Consider the following 22813-nt stretch of genomic DNA (forward strand, 5'->3'; position numbering starts at 1 on the left):
CACAACAGTATTGCTGTAAGCCTCTCAGGAAATGAAAACATTTACTAAAGGAGTATGAAAGAAATCCATGGCCTGTTTGTCACCTGGAGCCATGATGATGTCCCTGCCTGATCTGCTGCCAAGGGCCATGTTTTATCCATGACCCTGACACAGCTGTTGGAGTATGTGTTGATACCCATGTATCCTCGGCCAGTGAAGGCCTGGCAGCCACCTTCAGTTTTGGCCACCAGCTGTGACCATGTTGTTGTCAAAGGGATATACCCCCAAAGGGGCATATGTGTCTTAGAAGCCTGTGCTCCCAACTAGGACCATAATGACATCAGGGCTAGAGTTGTTACTGAGGGACATGTCTGGGTCCATGGTCCTGCTGCAGCCAGGATCTGTGTTGATATCTCAAGCCTCTGTTGCCATCAAAGATGCTTGGAATCTGGACTACCACTATGGAACATGGTGCTGGTGGGTTCCTGCCAGTCTGTGTGACCTTCACTGCCAGTGAGAGCCATTGTGACATCCAGGCCTGAGCTACAACTTTAGAACTTGTCTGGGTCTGTATTGCAATCACAGCCAGGATCATTGTTCATATCCATGACCTGTATGGCCTCCTAGTGTCACACAGAGGTAGGGGTCTGGGCTGTCACCTAGGACCATGGTAGTTTCTAAGGCCTGTGTTCTCTTTGGGGCCATATAGATCTGACTGGCCTGTGCTGCCTCCAGGGATCTTGGTGTCCTCCAGGCGTAGGCTGCTGTCAAAGGCCTTGTCTGGTCCATTGCCCTGCCACAGACTTGGTCTACGTTGATGTGAGTGGCTCCTTTTACTGCTGAAGACAGGATAGGGATTCAAAGAGTTAACCCTACTCATCGCTGGCCTTAGCACTAGTGAGAACTGGACCTGCCCCTCACCCACTGCCATACTGGAGAGACGGCTCAGGGGGCAAAGGTAACTGCTGCTAGGCCTACAGACCTGAGTTCCTTCCTAGGACTCACATGATTGAAGGAGAGAACAAACCTCTGAGAAATTGTCCTCTGATCTTCATCGGGTGGGGGTGCATGGGCATGGTCCACAAAATCTAATACTTTCTATTCCTAAGTTAGCTTTCTATTTTTCACTATCCCTAGATTTTCTCCATCTGAGGCACTCTTTTCATTATATTACTCTGCATTCCCTTTGAGAGATTTGGGTTATTTGCTATTTTGTTGTTGAGATGTTATAAGAACCAAGAAGGCCGACACCAAAGCTTCTCTTGAAGAATGGTAAAGGGAAGGTGGCCACTGGGAATTTGTGACATAGCTGAGACACAAACTACTCTAGAATGTCTTCTCTACATGCCTGGTGTATTAATCAGGGCTCTCTAGAGTAACAGAAGTTATAAAATGACCTCTCTATGGAAACGGAATTTGAGAGAATGGCTTACAGGCTGTTCTCTAGCTGATCCAACAATATCTGGCTGTGAATGGAACGTCCAAGAATCCAGCAGATGCTCTCTCCACAAGACTGGATGTCTCAGCTGTTCTTCATTATGTGCTGGAATCTGAAAGAAGTAGGCTTTAATGCCAGTGAAGGAATGGATGTGCTTACAAGGAGAGAGCAAGCAGAGAAAGTGTAAAAGCTTCCTTCCTCCATGTCCTTCAATATGCTTCCAGCACGTGTGGTCCAGATTCCATCTGGATTAAAGATCAGAATTAAAGGTGTGATCTCCTACCTCAAAGGTTTACCAAACAATGCAGGATAATCAAAGGGGCTTTCAACTACATCCATTCCCCATGTCTACCATGCAGCCTCCAGAATGAGCTGCAATAGTCAAATTTACCAACTTTTCCTTTGTGGCTTGTGCTCATTGTCAGCCATTATTTTAAATATTTTTTCATTTTTCCTACATAAAGCCTTTGAGATTATTCTTCCTACAATTGAAATTTCAGTATGGACATAGAATCCTATTCATGGAGGGTCAAATTTTTTGCAGTAGGCTGAGGTTTATGTTTTCCCCTTTCTGGCCAGCTGTTATGGCTGTTCTTGGCTGTCTACCTGACACATAGTTGAGGCACTGACACTGTCAGACTGGCTTGCAGGCATGCTTCTTCAGCATTTTCTTGGTGCTAATTGATATAGGAGCACTCTTCCCTCCCTGGGCAGCACCATCCCTAACAAGTAAGATTGGGCCATAGAGCAAAGGTAGTTTAGCAAACCAGTGAGCAGCATTGCTCTATGGTTTCCAGTCCCTTCCTTGAGATCTTGCCTTGGCTTACATGATGATGGACTGTAACCTCTAGGTGAATAAACTCATCACTTTCTCAAATTGGATTTTTTTAACTTTTATTATAACAATAGAAAGCTAACTAGAACTTGCCATAGTCTCAGGACATGCTCTGATGGTTCATCTTTCTCCTACCTGCCTGTATCCTCTTTTTTTTCCTCCACTGTACAAAATTTCTGAACACTGAAATCTGTTGCAATATCTACTCTGACAACCAAACACCACTGCTTATGTAACTCTATGATGGTATTTTGTTACTCTGATATGACATGTTTCTCTAATATGGCATGATTCACTAATTTTTCCTGTTTAAAATTATCTCTGGATTTTCCTGCTTTTTGCACTTTAAATGTTATCCTTTGCTGCACAATAGAACACGTATGTCAGAATATGAATTGCACAGAAATGGGTGATTTATTATATTAAAATTATCAAATTTAAGATTTAGAGAAGCAAATTAGAACACTGTATGTGTTGGGTGAATGGAAGTGTGTGTGTGTGTGTGTGTGTGTGTGTGTGTGTGTGTATGTGTGTGTGTGTGTGTGTGTGTGTGTGTGTGTGTGTGTGTGTGTGTGTGAAGGCAGGCATTCACATCCCACAGCTTACATATTGTGAGAATCAATTTTATGACAAAAGCTAGGGTTCAAAGAGGAGGGAGCAACATCTAAAAGGTTTCTCCATATGATCTGAGTGTAGGTAAGCCTGTGGGGTATTTTTCTAAGTATTGATTGACATGGGAGGGCCTAGACCATTGTGGGTGGGGCCATTCCCTGGCTGGTGGTTCTGGTTTCTACAAGAAAAAAGGCTGAACAAGCTGCAGTGAGTGAGCCAGAAACAGGACCATCCATGGGCTCTGCATCAGCTCTTGCCTCCAGGATCCTGTCCTGTTTGAGTTCTGGTCCTGACTTCCTTCAGTGCTGAACAGTGATGTGAAAGTGTAAGTCAGATAAACACATTCTTTCTCAACTTGCTTTTAGTCATGGTTCTTCATTGAAGCAACAGAACCCTGACTAGGACACTGTGCATATCAGAGGACATCGTTCAGGAGTTGGCTCTCCCCTTCTACCATGTTGAGGCAGGTCTCTCTTGTTTCTAGGATGTACTGTGTTGTAGCAGGAATCTTAAAAGTTCTTATTAATAAAATCAAACCCGAGGCGAATTATTGGGGTCCATGCTGGTAGATCAGAGAGACAGAACAAGCCACAGCTATCTCACCTCACCGGATCCTCAGCTGGTCTTGTCTCCTCAGACTGGAGGCCTCTGAGTCCTCATCCGGAATGTGTCTCAGCTGAATTACTGCTCAAAAGCCTGAATCTTAACCAGCTAAAATCTTCTAGTTTCTGGTCCTCACGCCTTCTATATCTTTTTGCTTTCTACCACCATTCCCTGGGATTAAAGCCTGGCTTTCTGGGATTAAAGGCGTGTCACCATGCTTGGCTATTTCCAATGTGGCCTTGAACTCACAGAGATCCAGAGGGATTTCTATCTCTGAAATGCTAGGGTTAAAGGTGTGAGTGCCACCATTTTCTAGCCTTTGTATTTAGTGGCTGTCTGTTCTCTGACCCCAGATAAATTTATTAGAGTACACAATATTTTGGGGAACACAATACCACCACATTTCCTCTCTTTTTGTCTAAAATTAAAGAAAGCTTATAACTAATACAAGAAAAACTATCCAATAAGTATATACAATATATACAGCCAAAAATTACATTAATGATAAGATAAAAAGGGAGATTATGGAAATTACTTTTAAAAAGGAACTTGTTTTCAATAAGATAAGTAATGAAAATTTTTTGGTCTGAGTTTATCAGATGTTACTGGACTGGACATTGTTAATATATATCATGGAGTTTTTATCTGAAGCTGTCAAATGTTAATGGACTAGACATCATTAATGTAATTTGTGGCTGTATATATTGGTATATATTGTATATACTTATTGGAAAAAAATTTTCATTACTTATCTTATTGAAAACAAGTTCCTTTTTAAAAGTAATTTCCATAATCTCCCTTTTTATCTTATCATATCCATACTGTGTACTCTAGTCCAGCTGGCCTTCTAGCTTCTAGGCATTTTGCAGTCTCATCCCCACATAACTCTGCCATGATTAAGGAATCACAGATGTGTGCCACTGTTCTGTATTTTAGGTGATTTCTAAGGATTGAACTAACCACACTTGTACAGTCAATGTGTGTACTAGTTTCCCCCAGTATTCCAAAAGCCCTTGCTTTTAAAACTTAAAATATTTTGAAAGTCCAAGGTCCCTTAGAAAAAAAAGTTTCTTAATTGGGTCTGGTAAAAACAAACCAAAAACCTTACATATTTTCTTATACCACAAAGGAAGAATGCAGCACAGAAATATTCAGATGGGAGCATTACCAAAATCCAGCTTTATTTATTAAATCCCTACAGCCCAATATTCAGCATCTGATACAAATGTGTAGCTGGAAGTTTCTCCAGTCCCACTGAGGCCTCAGGTCCTGCAGCTGCTTATAAAATAATGACTCAGAGGCTTGATATTAATTGTAAATTATATGGCCTATGGCTCAGGCTTCTTACTAGCTAGCTCTTATAACTTAACTCAACCCATAACTATCAATCTCATGTCTGGCTCATGTCTCTCCTGCTAAGTTTTCTCTTTTCCCTGTCTCTTTTAGATTTTCCCACCTGGCTCCATCCTGCTCTGCCATCGGTCAATGCAGCTCTATCTATCAACCAATGAGAGCAACACATATTCACAGTATGCAGAAAGACACCCCACAGCACTCTTGTGATCTTCTGGGCTCCAGATGGATGAGGCATTCCTCCCTCTCCAGTTCCACTGCTTGCAACACATGCAGTGCAACTTTTCTCAGGATTAGTCTGGCTCCCCTCCATATCTGTGCTTCCTCTCAGTAGATGGACCATGGTCTTGCCATCTGCAGTATTCTGTGGCACTCTTTTTTACCTCCTCTTACACAGGGTTCCCTATGTCCTGAGGAGAGGAGTCTGATTTTAGAGGTCCAGTTTAGGGTTGAGTGTTCAAGTTCTCTTACTCTCTGTGTATTGTCTAGCTGAGGGTCTCTGTATTTGTTCCCATCTGCTGCAGGAGGAAGCTGCTACTGTGGTGGCTGAGAAATGCATTGTCTATGAGTATAGCATGATGTTTTCAGGAATCATTTTATTGCTATGTTCCTTAAGCAGAACAGTAGTATTTGGTTTTCCCTATGGACCCTAACCTATCTAGTCTTATGTTCTTGGCCAGCCAAACAGTGCTGGGTATGCCTTCCCTGTCAGGTCTTTAATCAAGTCAGGTACTGGTTGATTACTCCTTTGTTCCACTCTTGTACCCCCATATCTTGGATGCAGTCACCATTCTAGATGGAGGTTTTGTAGCTGGGTTGGTGTTTACCTTTCTCTTTGATAGTGAGCAGAGTACTCTTCAGTGCCATAAAATCTAGTCCATAAGTGGTGAGGGCTCTAGGGAGACACCAGCTTGACTTCTCCATGTTCAGTGAGTTGTGTCATCATCATGTTCAGGAACAGCACCTTCCTGTCAGTAAATGGAGAGCAACCAATACCCTTGCAATACCTTGGGTTGTTTGGGATCACCCTTGGACACCTTTCAACTACAACTTGACTAGATGTAACCCATTTCCAGTACTTCAAGATTCATTTGATAACAAGAGATATCCAATTGGGGCTCTGTATCCTACACTCTGGTTCCTGTTGTTTAGTTTTTGTTTTTTTGGATATTTTTTTGGGGGGGGGCTGTTTCATCTAGATCCCCTTCATATATGTATATACTTTAGAGTGGTTCTATGCTATTAGGTTTCCATAATCCCTCAAAATGCTCTTAATTTTACCTCTCCCTTCCTATATTTATTTGCCCCTTCTTCTCTCTTCCTCCTCATTTGACCATCCTGTTCCAAACTCTAATCCTCATCCATCCATAACAATCTATTCTATTCCCCCTTTATGGACATTTGTCCCACCCCCCTAGTCCCTTACTCTACACCTAACCTGTGATTATACAGATTGTAGCTTACTTATCTTTGACACAACAGCTAACATCCATATTTAAGTGAAAACATAGCGTATTTGTCTTTTTGGGTCTGGGTTAGTTCACTAAAGTTGACTTTTTTTCTACTTCCATCCATTTACCTCCAAATTTCAAGCTTTCCTTTTTTTTTTTTTTAACTCCTTTTTAAATAAATCCACCTCATTTTTTTAATGCATTCATCTGTTGACGAATACCTAGGGTGTCTCCAATTTCTGGCTATTATAAATAGAGCAACAATAAACATGGTCAAGCAAGTGTTTCTGTTATAAGTCAAGCATCCTTTGGGTATATTCCAAGAGCAGTATACTAGGTCTTGATCAATTCCCAGCTTACTAAGAAATACCCACACCTATTTCCATAGTGGCCATACAAGTTTGCATTCCCACCAGCAATGGATGATTGTTGTCCCTTGCTCCCCATTCTTGCCAAAATTAGCTGTCATTTGTTTTATTAATCTTATCTATTCTGACTCATGTAGCATGAAATCTCAATATAGTTGGTTTACATTGCCCTAAAGACTAAGGATACTGCACATTTTATGTGTTTCCCATACTCTAGAATTTCCAATGGTGAAACTTCTCTGTTTAGATCTATAGCTAGTTTTTAATTATGTTATTTATTTTCTTGATATACAGTTTTTTAGTTCCATATATACTTTGTATATTAGCCTTCTCTTGGACATGTACTTGATGAGAAAAAAAAACAAAAACAAAATCTTTTCCCATGTTGTAGGCTGCCATTGGAAAAAAAAACACTATTAGTGGCAGAACAGATAATGCTATGTGAGTGAACCCACAAGTTGACAGACATATTGGGGTTATCAAAGTTCATTAAAGTTATATAATATAATATCCCTATAAAATAATACATTTTTACAATAATAATTTAATGAATATACTTTAATTTGTTTCTACTTGTACTTTGAGAAATGCATAGAATGCATTTTGAAAATATTCACTACCCAATTCCTCCCATTTTGTCTCCCCAATTCTGCCTCTATATCTGTGATGCCCAATTCATATTTTCTTCATTACATTACGTTTTAATAACCCCAGGGGCAGACTCTTAAAGAAAACTGACCCAATTTTCTGGAAGCCATTATTTGTCGAAAGCTCATCAGTTAGGAACGAGTATGGACTCAAGGACCCTACCCACTCAGTGCTTGAATATTGACTGGCTTGATATTGGACAAGTGACCACAGCAGCTATGGGTCATGAGTGCAGGGGTCCTGTCATGGCCAGAAAACACTGTTTACTCTAATCCTCCCTGACCTCTGGCTCCTACAGTCTTTCTTGCCTCATCTTGCATGATGGTCTTTGAGCCTTGTGGAAGGTTGTGATACAGATCTTCCATTAATTATGACTGAAATCAATGAAATAAAAACAAAAATATGAAGATACAGTGAAACAAAGAGTCAGTTCTTTGAAGACATCAACAAGATGGGCACACCTTTAGCCAAATTAAATAAAAGGAACAGGAGGATGAATATAATGAAACAAAGGAGGAAAAAGGAGACATGGAGGGTATTTATTCTTTTAAAAATTTACACTCCACCAAACTCGAAAAATCTTTTTAAAGAACTGATGAATTTTTAGATGTTTGTAATCCACCAAAATTATATCAAGATTACATTGAATGTTTTAAATAATCTAATACTAATAAATAGTATAGAAGCCACAATTAAAAGACCTCCCAACTAATAGAAGCCCAGAGAAGGACAAATTCAATGTCAAATTTGAACAGACTTTTAAAGAACAACTAATAATCCAGAGACTATTCCATGAAATAGAAAAAGAATGAGCTCATTCAAATTCTTTTTAAGCCAGGGATACCTTGGTGTTAAAAGAGGAAAATATATAAGTAGATAGGGAAATAGATAGATAGATAGATAGATAGATAAATACATAGATACATAGATGTATAGATAGATAGAATTATTGGCCTATTACCCTGATGAACATATACACACAAATTTTCAATAAAATACTTGTATATCAAGTATAGGATCACATCCAAAAATATCGTCCACGATGGTCAATTTGTCTTCACCTCAAACATGCAAGGATAATTCAACATACACAAATCAACATATTTATTCCACCACATAAAATGAATAAAGGACAAAAACAACATGACCATCTTTGTATATGAAAAAAAAAGGCCTGTGTTAAAATTCAACTTTCACCAATCATAAAAGTCCTGGAGGGGCCCAGCAGCAGCCCGCTGAGGTAGACGTGCCCAGCGGTGGCAGCCGACAGGGATATTCAGGCCCGGCCGCAGCTGGCAGAGACATTCAGGCCCAGCGGCGGCCCACAGAGGTAGACAGGCCCGGCGGCAGAGACAAGCAGACGCAGGTAGGCCTGTGGCGGTGGCCCGTGGAGGTAGACGGGCCCAGCGGTGGCAGCTGACAGGGATATTCAGGCCCTGTGGCAGCTGGCAGAGACATTCAGGCCCAGCGGCAGCCCACAGAGGTAGACGGGCCCAGCGGTGGCAGCCCACAGGGATATTCAGGCCCGGCGGCAGCCGGCAGAGACATTCAGGCCCGGTGGCGGCCCCCAGAGGCAGACAGACCCAGCGGCAGCTGACAGGGACATACAGGCCCGGCGGTGGACCGCAGAGGTAGACAGGTCCAGGGACGGAGACAAGCAGACGCAGCTTGGAACAGGGACGCCCCTAACCCCAACATCTGGGGAAGAAGCTATCTCTGTGGGTCAGAACCAGAACGATTCTGAACACTCCGTCTGAGGACAACCCAGGGCCCAGCTACTGATCCTGTGAAACCCAACAACTTGGAGGTGTTGGTGAGACTACCCTGCTCAGCTGAAACCCATCTGGGAGAGGATTCAGATGCCTACAGTTTAAAGTCTGAAGAAACAAGATCAGCTGAGGAGTTGACAAATGAACAAAACGTGACCTGGGAACACAGAAGAAGGCGCTACCCAGACACCAAACCAGATCACCAGAATCATAAGTATATAATTCACCGATCGAAATCAGCTGCCCCTGAAGAAATAGCCCAATAGCACCAATTTAACCAAGAACCCCTACTAAACAAAGACTAAAAATTAGAACAAGAGAGGCACTCTCAGACACAGACACCACCTGCACCGCACAGAGGAAGAGATGAGTAGGCGCCAGTGCAAAAATACAGGCAACAACATAAAGACCTATATGGCAACATCAGAACCTAGTGATTCTACACCTGCAAGACCTAAACATACCATGACAGAAGAAACAGAAGAAATCAACCCTAAAAATGACTTTAAGAAGATGATAGAGGCCCTTAAAGAAGAAATAAAACATTCCCTCAATGAGGAAATAAAAACTTTCCTTAAAGAGGAAATGAAAAACTACCTTAAAGAGGAAATAAAAACTTTCCTTAAAGGGGAAATAAAAAACTCCCTTAAAGAGGAAATAAAAACTTCCCTTAAAGAGGAAATGAAAAACTCCATTAAAGAGGAAATAAAAAACTCCCTTAAAGAAATGGAAGAAAAAACGAACAAAAAAATGGGAAGAAATCAAATCAAGCCAAGAAAAAGCAATTAAACAGATGAAATAAACATTCCAAGATCTGAAAAATGAATTTGAGACAATAAAGAAAACACATGCTGAGGGAATGCTGGAAATAGACATCCTGACTAAACGAACAGGAACTACAGAAACAAGCATAACCAACCGATTGCAAGAGATGGAACAGAGAATCTCTGACACTGAAGACACGATAGAGAAAATAGATTCGTCAGTCAAAGAAAACAATAAAGACAAAAAAGTCTTAACACAAAACGTCCAGGAAATTTGGGACACCATGAAAAGACCAAACCTAAGAATAATAGGGATAGAAGAAGGAGAAGAATACCAACTCAAAGGCACAGAAAATATATTCAACAAAATCATAGAAGAAAACTTTCCTAACCTAAAGAAAGAAATACCTATGAAGATACAAGAAGCTTACAGAACACCGAATAGGTTGGATCCAAAAAAAAGTCCCCTCACCACATAATAATCAAAACACTAAACACACAGAATAAAGAAAAAATATTAAGAGCCGCAAAGGAAAAGGACCAAGTAACATATAAAGGCAAACCCATCAGAATAACACCAGACTACTCAATAGAGACTATGAAAGGTAGAAGATCATGGACAAACCTCATGCAGACAGTAAGAGACCACGGATGCCAACCCAGACTATTATACCCAGCAAAACTCTCAATCACCATAGGCGGAGTAAACAAAATATTCCAGGATAAAACCAGATTTAATCAATACCTGTCCACAAACCCAGCTGTACAGAAAGCACTAGAAGGGAAAATTCAACCCAAAGAAGTTAAACACATCCATGAAAAATCAAGCAATAGATAATCCTACACCAACATACACCACAGAAGGACAACACAACACAACCAAAAAAAAAATAACAGGAATTAACAATCACTGGTCATTAATATCCATCAATATCAATGGTCTCAACTCACCTATAAAAAGACACAGGCTAACAGAATGGATAAGAAAACAGGACCCATCCATATGCTGCATACAAGAAACACACCTTAACTCCAAAGACAGGCACTACCTCCAAGTAAAGGGCTGGGAAAAGGTTTTCCAAGCAAATGGACCTAAGAAACAAGCTGGTGTAGCTATCCTAATATCTAATAAAATAGACTTCAAACTAAAATCAATCAAAAGAGACCAGGATGGACATTACATATTCATCACGGGAAAAATCTACCAAGATGAAGTCTCGATTCTAAACATTTATGCTCCAAATACAAAAGCACCCACATTCATAAAAGAAACACTACTAAAGTTTAAAATGCACATCAAACCCCACACATTAGTAGTGGGAGATTTTAACACACCACTCTCACCACAAGATAGATCTACCAGACTGAAACTTAACAAAGAAATAAAGGACCTAACAGATGTTATGACTCAAATGGACCTAATAGATATCTACAGAATATTCCATCCTAACACAAAAGAATATACCTTCTTCTCAGCACCCCATGGAACCTTCTCAAAAATTGACCACATGCTTGGACACAAAACAAATCTCAACAGATACAAAAAAATTGGAATAACCTCCTGTATCTTATCAGACCACCATGCCTTAAAGTTAGAACTCAATAACAACAAAAATTATAGAAAACCCACAAACTCATGGAAACTGAATAATGCCCACCTGAAACATCAATGGGTCAAGGAAGAAATAAAGACAGAAATTAAAGAGTTCCTAGAATTCAATGAAAATGAAAGTACAACATACCCAAACTTATGGGACACTATGAAAGCAGTGCTAAGAGGAAAATTCATAGCTCTAAATGCATACATAAAGAAGATGGAGCAATCCCATACCAATGAATTAACAGCACAACTGAAAGCTCTAGAACAAAAAGAAACAAACTCACCCAGGAGAAACAGACGCCAGGAAATAATCAAATTGAGGGCAGAAATCAATGAAATAGAAAACAAGAGAATACAAAAAATCAATGAAACAAAGAGTTGGTTCTTTGAAAAAATCAACAAGATAGACAAACCACTAGCCAAATTAACCAAAAGGCAAAGAGAGAGCACGCAAATTCACAAAATCAGAAATGAAAAGGGAGACATAACAGACAATGAGGAAATCCAGAGAATCATCAGATCATACTTCAAAAACCTGTACTCCACAAAAATGGAAAACCAGGAAGAAATGGACAATTTTCTGGACAAATACCACATACCAAAATTAAATCAAGACCAGATAAACCATTTAAATAGACCAATAACCCCTAAAGAAATAGAAACAGTCATCAAAAGTCTCCCAACCAAAAAAAGCCCAGGACCAGATGGTTTCAGTGCAGAATTCTACCAGACTTTCAAAGAAGAACTAATACCAATCCTCTTCAAAGTGTTCCACACAATAGAAACAGAAGGAACACTACCAAACTCTTTTTATGAGGCTACAATTACCCTGATACCCAAACCACACAAAGATGCAACAAAGAAAGAGAACTACAGACCAATCTCCCTCATGAACATTGATGCAAAAATACTCAACAAAATATTGGCAAACCGAATCCAAGAATACATCAAAACAATCATCCATCACGACCAAGTAGGATTCATCCTAGGGATGCAAGGATGGTTCAACATACGGAAATCAGTCAATGTAATACACCATATAAACAATCTGAAAGAAAAAAAAACACATGATCATCTCCTTAGATGCTGAAAAAGCCTTTGACAAAATCCAACACCCCTTCATGATAAAGGTCTTAGAAAGATTAGGAATACAGGGAACATTTCTAAACATAATAAAGGCAATTTATAGCAAGCCAACAGCAAACATCAAATTAAATGGAGAGAAACTCAAAGCGATACCACTAAATTCAGGAACAAGACAAGGCTGTCCACTCTCCCCATATTTATTCAATATAGTACTAGAAGTTCTAGCTAGAGCAATAAGACAACAAAAGGAGATCAAAGGGATACAAATTGGAAAGGAAGAAGTCAAACTTTCACTATTTGCAGATGATATGATAGTATACATAAGTGACCCCAAAAACTCTACCAGGGAACTTCTACAGCTGAGAAACTCCTTCAGTAAAGTGGCAGGATACAAGATCAACTCAAAAAAATCAGTAGCCCTCCTATACACAAATGATAAAAGGGCTGAGAAAGAAGTCAGAGAAACATCACCCTTTACAATAGCCACAAATAATATAAAATACCTTGGGATAACACTAACTAAACAAGTGAAAGACCTTTTTGATAAGAACTTTAAATCTCTAAAGAAAGAAATTGAAGAAGATATCAGAAAATGGAAGGATCTCCCATGCTCATGGATAGGTAGGATTAACATAGTAAAAATGGCAATCTTACCAAAAGCAATCTACAGATTCAATGCAATCCCCATCAAAATCCCAACACAATTCTTCACAGACTTGGAGAGAAAAATACTCAACTTTATATGGAAAAACAAAAGACCCAGGATAGCTAAAAGAATCCTATACGATAAAGCAACCCTTGGAGGCATCACCATCCCGGACCTCAAACTCTACTATAGAGCTATAGTAATAAAAACAGCTTGGTACTGGTATAAAAACAGACATACGGACCAATGGAATCAAATTGAAGACCCTGACATTAATCCATGCACATATGAACACCTGGTTTTTGACAAAGGAGCCAAAACTATACAATGGAACAAAGAAAGTATCTTCAACAAATGGTGCTGGCATAACTGGATGTCAATATGTAAAAGATTACAAATAGATCCATACCTGTCACCATGCACAAAACTCAAGTCCAAGTGGATCAAAGACCTAAACATAAATCCAGTTACACTAAACTTAATAGAAAAGAAAATAGGAAGCACTCTTGAACGCATTGGCACCGGAGACCATTTCCTAAATAAAACACCGACAGCACAGACCCTGAGCACAACCATTAATAAATGGGACCTCTCGAAACTGAGAAGCTTTTGCAGGGCAAAAGACACAGTCAATAAGACAAAAAGACAGCCAACAGATTGGGAAAAGATCTTCACCAACCCCACATCTGACAGAGGATTGATCTCCACAATATATAAAGAACTCAAGAAACTAGACAGCAAAGCACTGAACAGTCCAATTAAAAAATGGGCTAAAGAGCTAAACAGAGAATTCACAAAACAAGAACTACAAATGGCTGAAAGACATTTAAAGAAATGTTCAACATCCTTAATCATCAGAGAAATGCAAATCAAAACGACTCTGAGATACCACCTTACACCTGTTAGAATGGCTACGATCAAAAACACCAATGACAACCAATGTTGGAGAGGATGTGGGGCAAAGGGAACACTCCTCCACTGTTGGTGGGAATGTAAACTTGTACAGCCACTGTGGAAATCAGTATGGCGGTTTCTCAGAAAATTAGGAATCGAACTACCTCAAGACCCAGCCATCCCACTCTTGGGCATATACCCAAGGAATGCTGATTCATACCATAAAGATACATGCTCAGCTATGTTCATAGCAGCACTATTTGTAATAGCCAGAACCTGGAAACAACCTAGATGCCCATCAACGGAAGAATGGATGAAAAAAATATGGTACATATACACAATGGAATACTACTCAGCAGAGAAAAACAATGAAAGCATGAAATTTGCAGGCAAATGGATGGAACTAGAAAAAATCATCCTGAGTGAGGTAACCCAAACCCAGAAAGACAGTTATGGTATGTACTCACTCATTGGTGAATTCTATATATAAAATAAAGAACAATCAGACCACAACCCGTAGAACCATAGAGGCTATATATATAGCATGGAGGTCCCTAGGACGACTGTGGCATATAATAAATTTCAGTTTTACTCAATTATTAAAAAAAATAGCCAAATGAATGGAAACACATGAACTATGAACCAAAGGCTGAGGGGCTCCCAGCTGGATCAGACCCTCTGAATAGGTGAGACAGTTGATTGGCTTGATCAGTTTGGGAGGCACCTAGGCAGTGGGACCAAGTCCTGTGCTCATTGCATGAGTTAGCTGTTTGAAACCTGGAACTTATGCAGGGACACTTGGCTTAGTCTGGGAGGAAGGGACTGGACCTCCCTGGACGGAGTCTACCAAGTTGATCACAGTCCTCGGGGGAGGACTTGTCCCGGAGGAGGTCGGAATGGAGGGTGGGCTGAGGGTAAGGGGAGGGCGTGGGAGGGGGGAGAATAGGGGAACCCATGGCTGATATGTAGAACTGAATGGTATTGTAAAATAAAAAATATATATCATAAAAAAAAGTCCTGGAGAATCTAGGGATATGGAGGATATAATTCAACCCAATAAAGTCATCATCCAACAAACCCATAGCAACTTCTTGCTAAATAAAGAAAAACTCAGAGCAATTCCAAAAAAGCAGAAAGAGGAAAGGATGCTTACTTCTTCCACTCCTATTCAATATAGAATTTAACTCCTAACAAGAGCAATAAGAAAAGTGAAGGAGATAAAGGGGATACAAATGGGAAAGGGAGAAGTCAAAATGTCCTTATTTACAGATGATATGACTCTAAACAAATAAAACTAAAAATTTATCAGAAGTCCCTTAAGCCTGACAAATAGATTCATAAAAGTGAAAGATTCTAAAATTAACACACAAAATTCAGTGTCCTTCCTGTATATCACAAACATCCTGACAAAGAAATCAGGGAAACAGTTCCACTCACAAAAGGCTTAAAAATGTATGACAAGACATTTTATATAAGCACACTTTAAAAGAATGCTATTAATAAAATTGCTATGAAGTACTCAAAAGCAATCCTAAATACATGCAAGACCTTCAAAGCTGATGTTGTAAAAGAAGCTAAAGACTTAAATGAATGGAAGTTTTAAAAGTTTTGTGGATAAGTAGATAATATAAAAGGTCAATTTTGCTAAATTAATAATACTAATGCAATAGATACTGAAATGTAAATACAATACATCACCCATTTTTGTGGAACTTAATAATGTGACCATAGATGTTCTATTATTGGGAAAAGGATATTTTTTAAGTGGAACAGGCAGGAACATCCAGATATAATTGCAAAAAAAGAGTAAACTAGGGAAGCATGTCATATTAGAGAGAAACATGACATATGAGATAAAAATAAAAAATACTTTAATAGAGATATTTAAGCAGTGGGTGTATGATAGAGTAGATATTGCAACAGTGTCAAGAAATATTGTAATTGTTGAAAAAAGAGATACAGGCTGGAAGGATAAGGATGGATATGAGAGCCTGCCTTGAGAATATGGCAAGTGTTCTAGTTAAGTTTATATTGTGATGAAAGTCTAAAACGCCAATCTGGGAAAATGAGGAGTTTATTCACCTCACAGTTTGCAGTCTATCATCAAAGGAAGCCAAGGCAAGATCCCAAGACAGGGGTGTGAAACCCCAAAGAATGCTGTTTACTGCTCTGCTCTGCTAGCTTTCCCATGAGGCCCAGGATCACCTGCCTAGGAATGTCACTACCCACAGAGGGCTGAGCCATCCCCCACTGGTTAGCAACAAGAAAATGCCAAGGAATCATGGTTGCAAGCCAGTTTGATGGAATCCAATCCTCATTTATGTGACAAATAGACAGCCAAGATTAGCCATCTCATCAAGCCAGAAGGGGAAAATATAAACCTCAGCTTATTGCAAAGAACATTTACCCTAAAAATAGGGTAAATTTTCAAAAAAAGAAAAACAAAAACTGCAATCTGGTTTATTTCTATCTATTACAAATGTATAAAAGATCCTCCATCAACGCTGCTGATAGCAGCAGAACCTTGAGAAATATACCTTTGGTTTGCCTCAGAAAAGGAACACATATTGCACTGTAAAGTTTATAAAATTGGCGCAAAACATGGTGGTAATGTTACAATGCCAGTTTTAAGAGTTCAGTAACTAATGGGGAGCCGATGGGATACATGCAGAACTGTAAAAGTGATCTCACTTAGCCAGCTGTACGCGTAGACTGTAAATCTACATTCAGATCATTTCTGAACTAAGACTATCAGCTCAGTTTATCTGTTGAGGTCAACCAGGAAACCCTAGAATATACCTTGATTTTTGCAAAAAACAAAATAGGGGGAGAGGTTTCTTCAGAATTTCAGTCCACGAGTAACAGTATCCTAACAGGCAAAGTGTTCTCTCACTGTCAACATAGAACGAACTGCTGCTGGAGGTCAACTTGGGCTTTAATTTGCATTAGCACTTACATGCATAATAGTCCAAGTTGTTGACCTCATGACTTTAAAAAGTAACTCTAAAAAAGTAAAATGGCCCTTCTTGGAAGACTAAAGAAAGATATCCAGCCACAGTTGTAAAAAGTCTCATCAAAACAATGTACCCTTTTATGAATTACACCTCAATTTAAAAAAAAAAGTAGCCCCAAATAAGAAGCAGCTCTGAAAAAGAAAATATAACTTAAGATATTTGAAAAAAAAACAAGGTGAATACAGGTTCAAAAATAATTAAGATACATTTTCCTAAGGCTACCTAGAATTAGGCTTTAAAGAATTCTACCATTTCAAGTTTACCACTAGTTACTAGATACCAATTTATAAACAAGATGTTCACTTTTTTTGTTCCTTTATCAAGAGAAAAATCTACCTTCAGACTCTGAGGGTGGTGATGGGGAGGGACTAGAAAACAAGATTCAAACAATCCCATGCAAATATCACATTTTTCAAATGGAAGAACTCCAAACTGCACTAGAAGTTCCAATCACTAAGACACTTTCCATTGAAATGATTTAAGTACAAATACATGGCACCAAGGTTTAGGCCTAATATAGGCCTGACAACCAAGTCCTTGTTTTCTGGAAGAAAGGCCTCAAAAGTCCCACTCAATTCCACATAACAATGCTTCAAAGATCAATTAGGTTTTCATTTCCTTAATATTTTTGTTTTTGACTTCTAATCTTAAAGACTAGCTTAAAACTTAGCTCAATTCCCAGAAGGCATTGCTTCCCTTTGCTCTATGAAAGAGTCCACCAAGACCTCTTCCTCAAAACCATCTGGCCCCCAGCCTCCAGCCTGTGCTTGTGATGCATCTTTCTCAACATCCTGAAAAGGTAATGTAGGTAAAATATGCTCATAAACATTAAAACTAGTTGTTAGAAAGACGTAATTAGCTTTATAATTTAAGTTTTAAAACATAAATACTTGCAGCTTGATCTGCACTGACAATGATCGTCGGAGCCTAGAATTCAACGTTTACAAATTCTCATTCACACACACAAAACACACTATTATCACACAACTTGTGTCTTGAGAGAATCTGCTTTTTAAATCTTTGGCCTCCCAGTCAATGCCAAGTTCAACAAACTTTAACTAAAACTTCACTCAGAATTTCACCAAACTTTTCACCCACACATTAATGCTTGTCGTATCTTTCATCAACTGTCAAAATCTGAAGCCTGCTCAGAGATCGCCAGGTAAAAGAAAATAAATGAAATACACAGAGGTTATTTCAAAACAGAACATGACCATCAAAAAAAAAAAAAATGTCACGATTCCCGTTTGGGATCATCCTTTGTTTACTACCAGTAAGAAAAATCCCACATTGGACTATTTCACACTCCGGCATTGGCCAAAGGACACGAGAGCTGGTTCTGGAGCATGCAGTTTCTCACACAGGTGTCCCCAGAGGAACACCAGGGACAAAGTCACGTGAGGCCTCTCCCATACAGAGGCTGTCTCACAGGGGCAACGAGGACACCCACTAGTTTGTGGAGATCCCTGAGAAAGTATGATTCTTAAAATCTGGACTGTACATAATTCACATCAGCCCTGTTCAGGTACTCACTGGAAGAAAGATGCAGCTGTTTGCCAGAACTCAGCACTCCACTCTAGATCAGCCATGTGACCATGATGGCTTTCTCACAAGTGATATTCTCTAGTTTAAAGGATAATTATGTTGGGCTACAGATTTGCTATTTCCAAGGATGACTTGGAGTTCATCACTCATCACTTGATTTGAGTAACCATCCCAATATCAACCATCTATTGAAAAAAGAAACTCTTCAAAGAATGACTCCTCACTCTGTAAGAAATAAGCTAGAAACAGCAAAGTAAAAAAACTCTAATGGCTGATACTGAGATTAAATTGTGTTCAATATGGGATCTAGTGGCTTACTGCAAAAACCAGACCCGGAGAGCTATAGAATTACACATATGCCCACCATCAAAATAACTTACATGAAACTGCTTCTGGCATAGATCAAGGGGTTAAGATTAAAAAAATAAAAACAATGGATTGAACCTGCATGTTCCATTGCTCATAAACTTGCACACACTATTGTTCTGCAAAAAAGACAACTGCAGCAAAGAAAAATGGCCCTTTTGCAAACAAGCCTAAAAGTAACCCCCAAAAAGAAAAAAAAATAACATGCATATATGTATAAAGTATTACTGTTAAACACAATGCTATCTCTAGGGGGGGGGAATTAACTGCATAGGTTAAAAAAGAAAAACAAAAAACCATGTGCGACATCTTAAGCCAGTAAAGCACCAAAATAAAAAAAAAATTAAAAACCCACCAAAAATCACTTTTCATAATGATTAACAAAAAAGCACAAAATATGGACCATAAGTCAGGAAGCAATTACCTGGACAGATACAATGTCCACTGTTGAAAGAATTTTTCTTCAATTTAAATGTCTTTTCTCATCTCTAAAGAAACCTTAAAGTGCTAACTTTACTTATTTAAAGCAGGCAAATTCTTCAAGTAATTTGCTACGCCAATTTTTATCAGCCTAAACAAGGAACTAAAAATAGCAAGTGAAGTGAAAAGCGCAGAACACCCAACCGGTTCCACACAGGTAGACACCCCGGAGAACGTCACCTACCATCCCGCCTTTCTTCACTGCACTGCACAAGCTAACAGATTAAGTATCTGTTTTCTTACATTAACTCCCTAGGATTTGCTAAGCTTTTGCAAGTCACTAGGTAACACATACAGTCCTAAGGAAATAATGTCACTTAAAAATCAGCACTGGTTGCCGGCTGGTGGTGGCGCACACCTTTAATCCCAGCACTCGGGAGGCAGAGCCAGGCGGATCTCTGTGAGTTCGAGGCCAGCCTGGGCTACCAAGTGAGTTCCAGGAAAGGCGCAAAGCTACACAGAGAAACCCTGTCTTGGGAAAAAAAAAAAAAAAGAAAAAAAAATCAGCACTGGACACTAATTAAAGTGAGCTTGTGTGTGTCTACTGCCTTAAACTAAAAGTGAGGCATTGCTTACAAACTGTGACGAGCCGCCCTCCACCGGCTGGTTCACTACTCCTGCCCCTCGGCTGCTTTTTCAAGGAAGTATACATTAACCAGATGGCGATTGAGGTGCTTGCTGTAATCCTTTTCCTTTCTGAAAGACCGATCACAGAAAATACAAACAAACTCTCCCTCGGTTATTTTAACTGCCAACCCCTCCTTCCCACTTTTTGAACTTGCTTCTTGTGGCACTGGCCGAGCCCCATGCAGCCCAGAATCATCACTTCCCTTGGACATATTATCACTCAGGTCACTTCCATCATGGCTGTGGATGCCTTCGTCTTCATCAATGTCCGGTGACTCGTTTTCAGCCAAAGTGATAGGAGGCGAGGCCGTTACGGTTGGTGATGGGACAGGAGGCGATGGTGACGCCGGTTCGGGTGCTGAGGCTTTCACAGGGACACTGTCTGGGTTCTGCTCAGTGTTCACTTCCATTTCACAAAGTCCAGCTGAACCAGTCTGACACTTAGCATGTAACGTTTCACCACCTGACCCATTTGAGTTTTGTTCCGAGGATAAGACACTGGTAGATTCCTTGGGAGCAGCAAGCGTAGCTAGACTCTTGCCAGCTTCCTCTGTTCCCACTTTCTTGAGAGGGGCCATTTTATTTCCTTCCCCATCACAGCCAATTTCTTGGTCCTTTGGGTGTCTCGTCTCTTCTAGAGTTTCCCTTTGGAAGATCCTGTGCGCGCCTGCTTCCCTTCAGAAGCTGGCTATCTCTAACAGGCACTAAGCCAACTTCAATAAGGACTTGCTCCTGCCGCATCACCTCATTCCACATGCCTGACTTCTCCTTGGTACTCTCTTTTCGGGGAGAAGACCTTTTGGTGACTGGTTTCACTTGAAGAGGTGGCTCCATGACAGCAGGAGGCTCCTTCTGAACAGATCCCATGTGAGGAGGCCCTGTCTGAGCAACCTCCACCTGAGCATGGTCCAAAAGACAAAGCAGCTTCTTCTGACAATGTCCCCGCTGAGACTCCATGGGAGGAGGCGGCTCCATCTGATCAGGCTCCATGGGAGGAGTGGGCTCCATCTGATCAGGCTCCATGGGAGGAGTGGGCTCCATCTGATCAGGCTCCATGGGAGGAGGAGGCTCCATCTGATCAGGCTCCATGGGAGGAGGCTGCTCTGTCTTTGGAGGCTCCGTGGGAGGAGGCAGCTCCCTCTGAGGAAGCTCCAGGGGAGAAGGCAGCTCCCTCTGAGCAGGCTCCAGGGGAGGAGGCGGCTCCCTCTGAGGAGGCTCCAGGGGAGAAGGCAGCTCCATCTGAGCAGGCCCAGTCTGAGCAATATCCATGGGAGAAGGAAGCCCGGGCTGAGTAGCGCCTGTAGGGGTGACCACCACCTGAGTGAGCGCAGGACCGGAAGAGACCTCCTCCTGAGCCAGCTCCATGGAAGGAGGCTCTGCCGGAGCCATCTCCTTCTGCGTCTCCTGAGCAGGTCTGCTGCCTTTCTTACTTGATTTACCTTTTTGAGGTTTCTTCTTTGCACGTTTTTTAATGGAAGTATTTGCTTTTTTTTGTCCCCCTTAGTCTCCTTCATCTTGCTGTCATCCTTTGGCACCTCGGTACTATTTTTGGATTTGCTTTCCATCTTCTTTTTCTTTTTTGTCACTGGTTCCTTGTTCACAGGCTCATCTGACGAATGGGCTTCAGCATCCACCTTTCTTTTGTTCTTCTTGGCTTTACTGACTTTTTCTTTATTATTTCCTGTATGTACATCTATGTGTTTCATTTCTGCTGCCTTAGTCTCCGTTGTGGATTTCCGAGTTCTGTTAGTTACCTGGGCCACTGAGGCATTGCCACAAGACTTCTTCTCTTTTGAAACTTCCTTTTTCTCTAGATATTAGGATGGCTACACCAGCTTGTTTCTTAGGTCCATTTGCTTGGAAAGCCTTTTCCCAGCCCTTTACTCGGAGGTAGTGTCTGTCTTTGAAGTTAAGGTGTATTTCTTGTATATAGCAGATAGATGGGTTCTGTTTTCTTATCCATTCTGTTAGCCTGTGTCTTTTTATAGGTGAGTTGAGACCATTGATAGTGATGGATATTAATGACCAGTGATTGTTAATTCCTGTTATTTTTTGTGGTTGTGTTGTGTTGTCCTTCTGTGGTGTATGTTGGTGTGGGATTATCTATTGCTTGATTTTTCATGGATGTGTTTAGCTTCTTTGGGGTGAATTTTCCCTTCTAGTGCTTTCTGTAGGGCTGGGTTTGTGGACAGGTATTGATTAAATCTGGTTTTATCCTGGAATATTTTGTTTACTCCGCCTATGGTGATTGAGAGTTTTGCTGGGTATAATAGTGTGGGTTGGCATCCGTGGTCTCTTAGTGTCTGCATGAGATTTGTCCATGATCTTCTACCTTTCATAGTCTCTATTGAGTAGTCTGGTGTTATTCTGATGGGTTTGCCTTTATATGTTACTTGGTCTTTTTCCTTTGTGGCTCTTAATATTTTTTCTTTGTTCCGTGTGTTTAGTGTTTTGATTATTATGTGGTGAGGGGACTTTTTTTTTGGATCCAGCCTATACGGTGTTCTGTAAGCTTCTTGTATCTTCATAGGTATTTCTTTCTTTAGGTTAGGAAAGTTTTCTTCTATGATTTTGTTGAATATATTTTCTGTGCCTTTGAGTTGGTATTCTTCTCCTTCTTCTATCCCTATTATTCATAGGTTTGGTTTTTTCATGGTGTCCCAAATTTCCTGGACGTTTTGTGTTAGGACTTTTTTGTCTTTATTGTTTTCTTTGACTGACGAATCTATTTTCTC

At 40.2% G+C, this 22813-nt stretch overlaps 1 protein-coding gene across 1 annotated transcript in view; it reads left to right on the top strand.

The window, feature by feature from the left end:
• The window catches only part of LOC143267221 (disks large homolog 5-like), a 62610-nt gene that overhangs the window by 7485 nt on the left and 32312 nt on the right, over nt 1-22813 (top strand). The gene's annotated exons all lie outside the window — the stretch shown is intronic.

The sequence above is a fragment of the Peromyscus maniculatus genome, chromosome 9 (genome assembly GCF_049852395.1).
Source record: "Peromyscus maniculatus bairdii isolate BWxNUB_F1_BW_parent chromosome 9, HU_Pman_BW_mat_3.1, whole genome shotgun sequence".
NCBI lineage: Eukaryota > Metazoa > Chordata > Mammalia > Rodentia > Cricetidae > Peromyscus > Peromyscus maniculatus.